The 11,126-nt window shown below is 43.5% G+C and overlaps 2 pseudogenes; one reads left to right on the top strand and one right to left on the bottom strand.

Annotated features, from left to right (window-relative positions):
- Nucleotides 1-3,007: 3,007 nt before the first annotated feature.
- LOC125532490 lies at nucleotides 3,008-4,168 on the top strand (annotated as a pseudogene).
- A 342-nt stretch (nucleotides 4,169-4,510) lies between these two features.
- LOC125541567 lies at nucleotides 4,511-9,527 on the bottom strand (annotated as a pseudogene).
- Nucleotides 9,528-11,126: the final 1,599 nt, after the last annotated feature.

Here is an 11,126-nt window from a genome sequence, read left to right on the forward strand (position 1 = left end):
CTCACCTCTTTATATAGTGCAGGTGACAGGGGCCCGTCACCCATAGTGGGTTGAGCGCCCCCGATCAGGGCGCGGATCTAAGGGCCCGGTGGGCCATTAGGCCCACACGGTGGATCATCCTAACATCCCCACTAGCTCTACACAACAAGGCCAAAGCTATAGACATCACATTTCTCTGTCACAACAGATGTGTACGATAGTTCTGCACAAAATCAAAACATTAGAATTAGGAACAAATGGACTGAGACGAATGCTTCTGATGTGAAAAGAAATGTTATGCTAGTACCTGATGATGTCACACCGTTTTGCCCCCCTCCCCCTAGCTTGCGGCCCTGCTGCATCTATATCGTTATCAACGCCATGCTCATGAACCATTTTTGCAACATCCTATTGATGAGCCGTTGTCGTCAACCATGGGTCAATGTGGCCACATTGAATTGGCTATGTAGGTTCGACTTGGCCTATTATAACTATAATCATGGATAGTCTTCGAGTGGATCACATGTGTGACGTCTCTGTCTCATTGTCTAATGGTCTTTGTCCGCTGCTTATGCTTTTTTTGGCTCTTGTGTGTGTGGACGTGGTTACTTCGTATATCGAGTGATTTTCTTAACACATAAAGAAAACACAGAACTAACAAGTCGAATATCAATACAACCCTAGTGACACGATAAAGTGCGCGGCCGCTTCTAGTACCTTGTTAAAAGTGAAAGCACACCACAAATATCCCAAGTGACACATCTTCCTCCCGCTCACCTGCTATCAAATCGGGGCAAGATTCATGTGCAGGAGGTATCCGCCCGACCAGCCTGCCCATGTCAGCATGTTAATATTTTTTTAAAGTAACACCGTGAATATCTTTTATACACTGGACAATTCCTAGATACATGGCAAACAGTTCTTAGATGCTACATGATAAACAATTTTGAGAAAAGGATGAATTGCTGAAACACATGATGAAATAAAAAAGCACTATGAGCATTGGCAATGAAAAAAAGAACGGACACAAAGAAAAAAAAACACAAAAAAAACTCTAGCCAACTTGAGTGCTTTTTTTTGGGCCAACGCCAGCCGACAGAAGAAAACACGGGAGCAACTAGTTAACGAGCGCTACTTCGGGAGCCTCGCAACGATCAACGCCACTTGGCGCGCTCTCAGCCATTCGCCACGTGTCGCGCTCTGGACGCTCCTTTCGGATTTTGTTTTTATTTTTATTTTTCCGCACGCGTTTTCGGCTTTTTAAACGGTGTTTACCCGGGTTTTTTCGACGTTTTGGTTTCCCCCCGGTCTTTCTTAGCTTTTCGATCAAAAAAAAAATTTGCACGAAAAAAACGCGTTTTCTTTTATTTTTCTTTCGCGAAAGTCACGGTTTTGCTTCCACGAGAGGCACGGTTGTGCTTTAGCGAGAGTCACGGCCGTCCCTTTCGGAAATGAAAAACGTGTTTTCTGTTTTTTTTTTTTCGCGGGAGTCACGGTTTTGCTTCCGCAAGAGGCACGGTTGTGCTTTTGCGAGAGTCGCGGCCGTGCCTCTCGGAAAAGGGAAAAACAAAACGCGTTTTCTGTTTTTTTTCCTTTCGTGAGAGTCACGGTTTTGCTTCCATGAGAGGCACGATTGTGCTTTCACGAAAGTCACGACCGTGCCTCTAGGAAAGGGAAAAACAAAACGCGTTTTCTGTTTTTCTCTTTCGCGAGTCACGGTTTTGCTTTCTTGAGAGGCACGGTTGTGCCTTCATGAGAGTCACGACCATGCCTTTCGGAAACGAAAAAAACGTGTTTTCTGTTTTTTTTCCTTTCACGAGAGTCACGGTTTGCTTTCATGAGAGGAACGGTTGTGATTCCGCAAGAGGCATGGGCGTGCCTCTTTCGGAAAGGGAAAAAGCCGTGCTCCCGCTTCGGTTTTTTCGCCCGGTTTTTTTGTCCGGTTTTTTTCTGAAAAAAAAGTTCGTCAAAACCTATCAACATGGGATATAGTTTTAAAGATCTCGACGCAAGGAATCTAATGATGAAAACGGTTCGAGATTTGACCGCACAGTTTAAAAGATTAAGCGTTTTGAATAAACGAATCTACGAAAAAAGGAAAACTTCCATGTTGCGACAAGTAGCGTGCTGCATATGCGCCACTTGTCGCGACATAAGAACGTGGAGTGTTCTTTGCAACGAGTACTTCTTAATTAATGATTTTAAAAAAAAACTACTTAATTGGGATCTCATTAGGCCGTCCACCGTGCTCCGGCCCATGGACCGCCGTTGCCATGTTTTTTTTCTTTTCGAAACGGGCCGACGCCAAGTTGCCTCCCCGCCTCCCGTCCTCCTCCGGCGAGCTTCGGTGTCCGCTCATCGGCAACGCCGCGACCTTAGGCTTTGTGGTGTCCGCGAACTCTGCCATGAGTCTATGACAAGGTCCTCTTCTCCCCGCTTCTCGTGAGCACTGGTCGCCAACTCCCTGGAACTACTTCCAGTGCTCATCCTCCGCCGGCATCAGGTTGGCTTCTGGTGCGTGATGCGATGGATGTAGAGGATTTCGTTGTTGCTGCTGATTTTGGTTGCTTGTGAGTCGATTTCAGGGAGAAGAGTCACATATTTGGATTGGGGCAGGGGGGCCATAAAGATCACTTCCCGTGCACACTACCTATTCGACGAAATGCCTACAAGGCCACAATACGCCGTGTCGACGTTTTCTTCTCCCCTCTCGCCGACAAGGAGGGGACACCTGAATCCCGAATCCTTTTCTTTATGCCACCCATCAATGTTGACAAGTTACTGCCTAAAGTCCTAGCTGAGCAGGTATATAACTATATATAGCTGAATCTAGTCAGAGTGCTTTCCTACACCTTTTCGATCTTTGTTCCATATTTATTACGCCATCTAGCTGATTTTCCTTCCTGACATGGATAAGACATACGTGGAAATGAATGCTCTTGTTGCTCCATGATTATCCTGTGGCATTTAAATATTCCTTTTGTGGCAGGAGCCTTACTTGTTTCGTGATTTAATATTTATAATCTGTATGCTTCCCTACAGATATGAAGCGCAGCGTGACCAAATTTATAATCTTAACCAAATTCCTTTCGCATCAGAGTGCATTAAGGATGCTCAACAAACTGTATGTTGAAATGTCTTTCATTGAAGTTTCCTATCAAGTTTGCTTTGTAGATTATGGTTCTAGCTCCTAGACTTGTGTTGAAGTGTCTTTCATTTTACAGATGACTGCAACGAAGGCCGCCAATAAAGAGCTGGAAGGGATGACGAAGACTGTCAGGATTGAAGATATAGATGTATGCAGCATCCTGTTTTTTACCAGGCTGTTCATGTTGTCAAGATTTTCAACTTACATTACATATATTCCCATTTCATTGCTTTTGTCCAATTACATCTGAATCCATACCTGCTTTTCAAATCTGCAGAGCATGCAAGACGGGATGATGGATCTTATGGATGTGAGCAATGAAATACGAGACACTCTTGGTAGAAGTGCAGTGCTCCAAATGACATCGATGAGAAGGAACTTATGGGGGGTATGTCTCTTATTTTTTAGCTGTTAATTATTAGATGATTAAAATACCACATATTATCACCTTAAAGTAACTGAGTCAGCTAGTTTTCCTTACAGTGGCAACCAGCCAGGAACCACTCCAATTTAAATTCTGTTGTTGAATTTGATCCAGCAAACTCTCCGGTTTATATCAGTTTTAGGTCCAGGATTTCTTTTTTGAAATGTTTATTTGGCACTTCTATTGTACTGGTTTTTTGTTATGCGTGCGTTAATTTACAGACAAGATAGTTCTCTGTTTGCTGTTCTCATTTTGCATGTTGAAAAATGCAGAGCTTGATGCTTTGAAAGCTGATATGGATTTTGAATCAAATTCAGTCTCATCGTACCTCAAACCAGACAAGGAGACTGATCTTGATTCTAAGCCTGTATTAGGCATGAAGAAAAAGAAGGTTGTATTTTTGTTCCATGTGAATTTCGTCAACAATGCTTGAAATCAAGTGTAGTAGTAAATGATGTGTTGTTCCATCCTAAGGATAAGGGCTTCAAACTCCTGCCCTACAGCCCTATGTAAGTCCTTTTGCTTAGTCCTGTGGTAATTTTCCTTTTTTCTGCACCTAGCTTCATGTATTTACACTCATTTGTTCACGTTTGCATCGACCATTTGATCATTATAATTGTTTCTGCTTTGTCCAAGGTATTTTACTTTGATTCCTAGAAAACAATAAATCGGGACTTAGGGTGTGTTTGGTTCCTGTCACCAAGTGGAACGGCACGGGTCCGTTCCGTTCCTATAGCCCATTCTTGTGTTTGGTTGATCTGAGGAGCCAGAACCCACTCGTTCCTGGAATGGCATATTCGCTGTTTATGCCGTTCCCTGCGGTCTCTCCAAATCGAGCGGACCACGCGGAACCGCTCCTCTTCCTCCCGTGACTGCATCTTGTGTTCCCTCTTTCCCTTCCTCGCGCGACCTCTCTGGTAGCCGCCACCGTCGGAAGCACACGCCGCCGCCGCTGGGAGCACGCGCCCCCTCGTCCAGACCGCCCCGCTGCAGGGCCCGATTTCGACGCCCTGCATGCCCCCGTCAATGAGCTTCCAAGGCGGCCGTGAAGGCCATATAGGTCGCCGTGAATTAGCTCGGGTCCGCGCGGGTGACGGCGAACTGCGTCGCGCCAGGCCCCATGCCGGGAAGCTCCATGCCGCCGCGCTTGACGGAGTAGCTGCTCCCAGCGCTGGCCGTTGACCGCGCCTGAACATGCTTGGATCTTGTGCAGGGTGGCTGTTGTTGAACTCTGCGATTTGAGTCTGATTCGTTTCTTTCCTGGTTCTGTTCTGCAATCTACTGCATGCGTGGATGGATGAACTCACGCTCCTTCAGTTCTCTGCGATTTGTTTCTGGCAAAGCGTGCTCAAGCCTTTTTTTTGTTTGAGATGGAGCGTGCTCAAGCCTTTGTTGTATGGATGGATTGATAGATGACCATTTTATTCAGCAATTTTGTTTCACTGAACAAATTCATCTCATTCCATCCCTTAAACCAAACATCAAAAGATAACCATTCCATTCCTTTGAATTGCCTCTACCAAACACAGAGATGGAACCGACCCATTCTAGTAGAACGGAACCATGACATTCCATTACACTTCGTTCCCCAACCAAACACACCCTTAATGATCTCATGCCAATTTTGGATTTCGTTTTCGCCATCTTCACCTTCATGGGAGCAAAAGTAGATAAATAAAATAAAATTGTACACCATTCCAAGTACCCTTGCCGACAATAGCCGGAAGAAAGTGTCACATGTGAGCATTATGTCTAAACAAATATAAGCATAGAGACCGCATATGTTTTAGAAGCAACCGGCCAAACAAATTATATTTATGCATTGTTAGAAAACCCTTGTGGGAAAACCATGGTCAAACGATGGTGATCTTTCACTGTATCAGGAGTGTCTACAAACACATAGACTTACACTAAGTCATGAACTCATCCTGAAGTATATGTTGTGTTGGAGCATAAACGGGAGGGAGAAGAATCAGTGGAAAGTCAGGATATTTGTGCTGTGTAAAACGTTGCAGCTTTTTTGCTTTGCTTTCATATTTATGTAAACAGCTCATTAGCTCAATTAACTAACAGAAAGATCCTAATCTTGTGCCATGACCAAGCTTCATGGACGTGCCATCCCACGTCCCTTGACCATGGCTCAAGTTCTAAGCCGCTATGGCCAGTACTCGTGTCATCTCACGAGGTGATTGTAACAGCATGTAGCTACTGATCCGGCCATGTCGTGAACAGGCTCACGCTGCATGTACCGGTTTTTATTTTTGCTAGGAAAAAACTACAAGATGACATGAGAGAATTACAGACTTCAACATATGTAGGTGGCATATATGAGTGACTCGAGGCAAAACGGAAACCTAAATCAGCTTCCGCTACAATAGAACCTGGCTTCTCACTAAAATTCAGATCATATATCAACAGGCACCCCTTACTTGTTGTAATGTAAGTTCACTGAAAGGCATGGGACAGGAGCTAGAAGAGGGTCGCTTGATGAGTGTTTGGTATGCCTCCCGCATGGTTGGCCTTGCTTGTGGAGAAGATTCCAAGCAAGAAAAGGCCACCTTGATGAGTAGAGATAAGCTATTCTCTTGTGTTGTTGTTGGTGTTGTCGTTCGTTCGTCCAGAATATCTTTCACCAACATAGCTTGCTCCCCACTTGGAAAACTACCGTCTAATAGATCCCTTGGATGCTTCCCCATCACTAGCTCCAGCACAACAACGCCAAAGCTATAGACATCACATTTCTCTGTCACAACAGATGTGTATGATAGTTCTGCACAAACTCAAAACATTAGAATTAGGAACAAATGGACTGAGACGAATGCTTCTGATGTGAAAAGAAATGTTATGCTAGTACATACCAGGGGCTATGTAGCCATAAGTTCCTGCTAGTACACTCCAGTTTGATGAATCAGGCTTAAGAATCCTTGCTGTGCCGAAATCCGAGACAAAAGCCTTGAAGGTTGTATCCAGCAAGATGTTGTTGCTTGTGATATCTCGATGTATTATAGGTGGACTGCATTCATGGTGCAAATAAGATATTGCTTGAGCCACATCAGTCGCAAGAGCAATTCTCTTCTGCCAATCCAATTCCAATGCTAGCTCCTCATTTTCCAATGTCCCGTGGAGGCTGCCCTGCTGAATATAGTCATAGACGAGAAATTTGTACGCTGGATGGGAGCAGAATCCGTACATTTTGACAATGCTTCGTTGTCGGATCTGTGATAAGATTTCCATTTCACTACGAAATCTTCTTTCATCATCCAACTCTTCTTCGGTCTGATGAAGCTTCTTCACCGCAACTAGCTGCCCATCTTGGAGTTGTGCCTTGTATACTTTGCCATATCCCCCTGTTCCAATGATGTACTTATCGTCGAAGTCTTCTGTTGCCCTTACAATGTCGTCAAATGCTAATCTTCCATCAAAATTCCAAACAGAGAATAGGTCCCTTCCTTGAGCGGCAACAGTTTCTTGTGGTTTTCTCTTGTTTAGGCTAACCATTATTATGATAGCAATTGCGGCAACAATGCCGAAACCCACCAGGACAACAATTGGCAAAAGCAGATGAAGTATCTTCCATTTATGGTGGCCAGTTGGTACTGGAGTTGAATAATAACAAGGTGGCAGGCTAGAGAGGTTACCACACAGACCTTTATTGGGAAGAAACCAAGTCGCTGGAGCATTTTTGAGTAGCCGTGTTGTCGGGATCGGTCCTTCCAAGTCATTGTAGGACACATCGAGTGTTGAAAGGCTCAGCATGCTTGCAAAGGAGGATGGAATGCTTCCACTGAATTGATTATGTGATAAATTCAGAAATTCTAGCATCTCCAACTGTCCAAGTTGCTGCGGCAACACACCACTGAGGTTATTGTTGCTCACATCTAATATGATCTGCAGGCCTGCTAAATTTCCAATCGCACCAGGCAAACTCCCACTGAAGTTGTTGTTGTTGATGTTCAAGGACTGAAGTTTCATGCATGCCCCTAGTTCTTCAGGTATTAATCCACTCAGTATGTTCCCAGATATATCAAGGGATCCTAGATTGCTTAGCTTTTCTACCTGTGTAGGTATGGATCCAGATAATTGGTTTGATGATAAGTTAAGGCTATATAGATTTGCTAAAGTGCAGATTTCTGGTGGAATCTCACCGCTGAGATGGTTAGAGTCGAGTCTTAGTTGTTCTAGCTTGGACAATTTAGAAATGACTGCAGGTATGGAACCCGTGATCATATTTTGTGCTAGACGTAGCACCATTAGTTGAGTACATGCACCTATATTTGGTGAGATGTGCCCAGAGAGTCTATTCGATTGCAAGATCATCTTTATGAGTTGTGGATACACACCAAAGTGTTGAGATATATCTCCTATTAGATGGTTCGATTGAAGGTCAATTTCAACCAAACTCGTACATGTCTTTAAACTCCTTGGAATGGGGCCATTGAACATATTAGAGAAGGCAATGAGATATTGAAGTTTGCCACCTGAACAAATATTTGCGGGTAAAGGTCCTGAAAATGAGTTGTTAGACAACTCAAGTGTAACAAGGCTGATGAGATCTTCAAATTCTTGAGGAAGAAAACCTGATAAGTTGTTATCAAAGACTAGCAGTTCTTGCATGCTTTGCAACTTCCCAAAAGATCTAGGTATTGAGCCTGAAATTTGATTCTGAAACAAGTATAAATATTTGAGGTTTATCAGATTGCCAATCTCTTGGGGAATAGAGCCAGATATTTGGTTATCGGACAAGTCTAATTCTCTTAGATTCAATAACATGCCCAATTCTAAAGGTATTGCGCCTGTGATTTCATTTGTATAGAGATAAAGTACATTGAGCATAGTGAGGTTTCCTAGTTCTGGGGGTATTGGACCTGTGATTTGATTTGCATAGAGAGAAAGTTCATTGAGCACAGTGAGATTCCCTAGTTCTGGGAGTATTGAACCAGTTATTTGATTACTATAGAGTTCAAGTTGGTTTAGAATAGCGAGGTTCCCTAGTTCTAGGGGTATTGAACCTGTTATTTGATTTTTGTAGAGAACAAGTTGGTTTAGCTTAGCGAGTTTGCCTAGTTCTGGGGGTATTGAACCTGTGATTTGATTTTCAAAGAGTAAAAGTTGGTTCATCTTAGTGAGATTGGTTATGGAGATTGGAATTGGACCTGAAAAATTATTTGAACTAAGCTCAAGAATTTGCAAATGGACTACCTGCCTAGTTCTTGTGGTATAGGCCCTGAAAGTTGATTACCATACAGGTACAAAGTATTTAGCTGGCTCAGATTTCCAAGGGTTTTTGGTGTTATGCCGCTTAAGGTGCTATTGCTTAGCTGTAGAATTTGCAGGTTGACAAGCCTTCCAATCTCCTCAGGAATGGGACCTGATACCATGGTTTGGTGAATGGCAAGATCAGTTAACATTGTTAGGTTACCCAGAGATGCAGGGATATGTCCTATTAGTCTATTGAATGAAAGATCAAGCACCTTGATACTTTGCAGGTCACCAATCTCACAAGGAATTTTCCCTGTGAGCTGGTTGTACTTAAGGTAAAGTTCTGAAAGTGCTGACAGGGAGCTGATACTAGCTGGTAGTACACCATGGAGACTGTTGTTATGAAGGTCGATATATGTGAGGGATGGAAGAGCCGAGAAGTTGAGCTCACCAAGCTGGCCACGGATGCCAGCATCTGGCAGGGAGATGTCGGTGACCACCCAGGGCCTGCGGCGGCCATGGAGAACAGCTGTGCACATGATGCCCGTCCAGTTGCACAAGCTTGTGTTTTCCTGCCAAGAGCTCATCTGCAGCGGTGGGCTCGCAAGTGTAGCTTTCCAGCGGAGGAGGGCTATTTGTTGAGACCTCCATGAGATCCCTCCATGGCGTGCCGCATGTGCTTCTTGCAAGAGAAGAAGGCATGGTACCAGCAGTAGGCAAAGGTACATCAATGGTGTCAAGGGAGCTCCCATTTTGTTGTCTGGTGTTTGCATGTTGTTTTTGGTTGGGGATTTGATTCAACGCACACTTCAACTGTATTTATACTTAACTAGTGTTTTGAGGTCCTCTGTTCTTCAGTGTCTTTCTCCATCATATCTATGCCAGCTGGATGCCTATTAGCTCTTCGGATGCTAGCACACCCCTTTGGCAGCTGCTGCTGGGCACCTGTTTTTCTTCTTCAGTGTCGGCAGCCTGTTTTTCTTTTTTCTTTTTCTCATGCCTGTTGAAAAATGATACAAGCAATTGAAGGCGTACCTATGGTGTACGCCTACTCGTATCTTTCGCAATTCCGCTTTGTCTACAACTTACTTACAGACTTGAGTTAACATTGTAGTAGAGTTTTCATTTGATGGCATCTCCTGTATTTCTTGTTTATTTGATCATTCAACCTGTATTTAGTTGTGATATGTCTTAAGCTATTCTCTAAAATGTCTCCCTATTTGCTTTTCAGCAGGTACAGAGAACAAACGAAATTGGACTCGTGACTGGAATTGTCAGAAAAACTCCATGCTGAAATTCTATCTTGGTAGAAATAAAGGTATCCACATTAAATTGTGGTCAATATAAATCCTGGACCGCAAGTCTTTGCTGGAAGTCATGTGTGTGAGGAAAAACGAGGCACTGGCTGCAGCTTTTGCTGAATTCAAAGCCTGTACAACCAAGCAGCATCTTGACCACACAAGCTGAAGCAAAAAAATCCAAGCTCAAGTGGGTTACTGGCGCTTTTTGTACGCGTTGAGCATCTATGGCCAACGTTCTTTTTTACATAATGGACTTGTTTGAAACTTCTGCTCAGCACCTAACGAAGTTCCATTTGCTTTGTTTCCAGTCACTGTGAATGCCTAAAGCTTGTCTCTCAAGCAGTAGAATAATTTACTCAGCTTGCTTTTGTCTGATTTGGTGCTTGCTTTTTTCTGCTTGTGCAGGAGGATGAATTGGGGCTGCATGCCTACAGTACAGTGGCGCGTGCAGTAATTGAAACATGAATCTCGACGTAAATAGTAGACGCCTTCATTTCTGCATGGAAAGATTTGGTGTATGTTTCCTCGTATGCCACTACAATTTGTTGAAGGATGAAATGTCTCTTCGCAAATAGGGAGCTGTTGTTAGCTTGTCTGTGATGACACTAGCCGAGTTTAATTTGGAAGAATTTTCGGGGTTGAATTGGTATCCACTTCTCTTATAGTCTTCATATCAGTATATACACGTACTGAATTGGAGAAAGCAAGCACATATGGCAACTTTGTCTGATCAACCTCCATTAGAAAGTGATAAATCTTAACTCGACAATTGTCCAAAGACTATTATCTTAGCTGCTAATTTTCCTGTATAATAAGCAGGCACCTCACCCAGGTGAATGAAGTCATTACGAGAAAGAAAAACACAAGCCTGATGGTTTAGTTTCAGGAATCACTGCAATGCAAATGCCATTTTGTTGCCTATTGTTTGCATGTTGTGTTTTGCTGGGGTATGTGATTCAATACACACTGCAATTCTAGTGTTATGAGGTCCTCAGCGAACACACACCAGTTGAGTGGAAGCTGTTGTTGGATGACTATTCTTCAGTGTCTGTCGCCATCTCTACCCCCTTTTCTC

Source organism: Triticum urartu, chromosome 1, assembly GCF_003073215.2.
Source record: "Triticum urartu cultivar G1812 chromosome 1, Tu2.1, whole genome shotgun sequence".
NCBI classification, from domain to species: domain Eukaryota; kingdom Viridiplantae; phylum Streptophyta; class Magnoliopsida; order Poales; family Poaceae; genus Triticum; species Triticum urartu.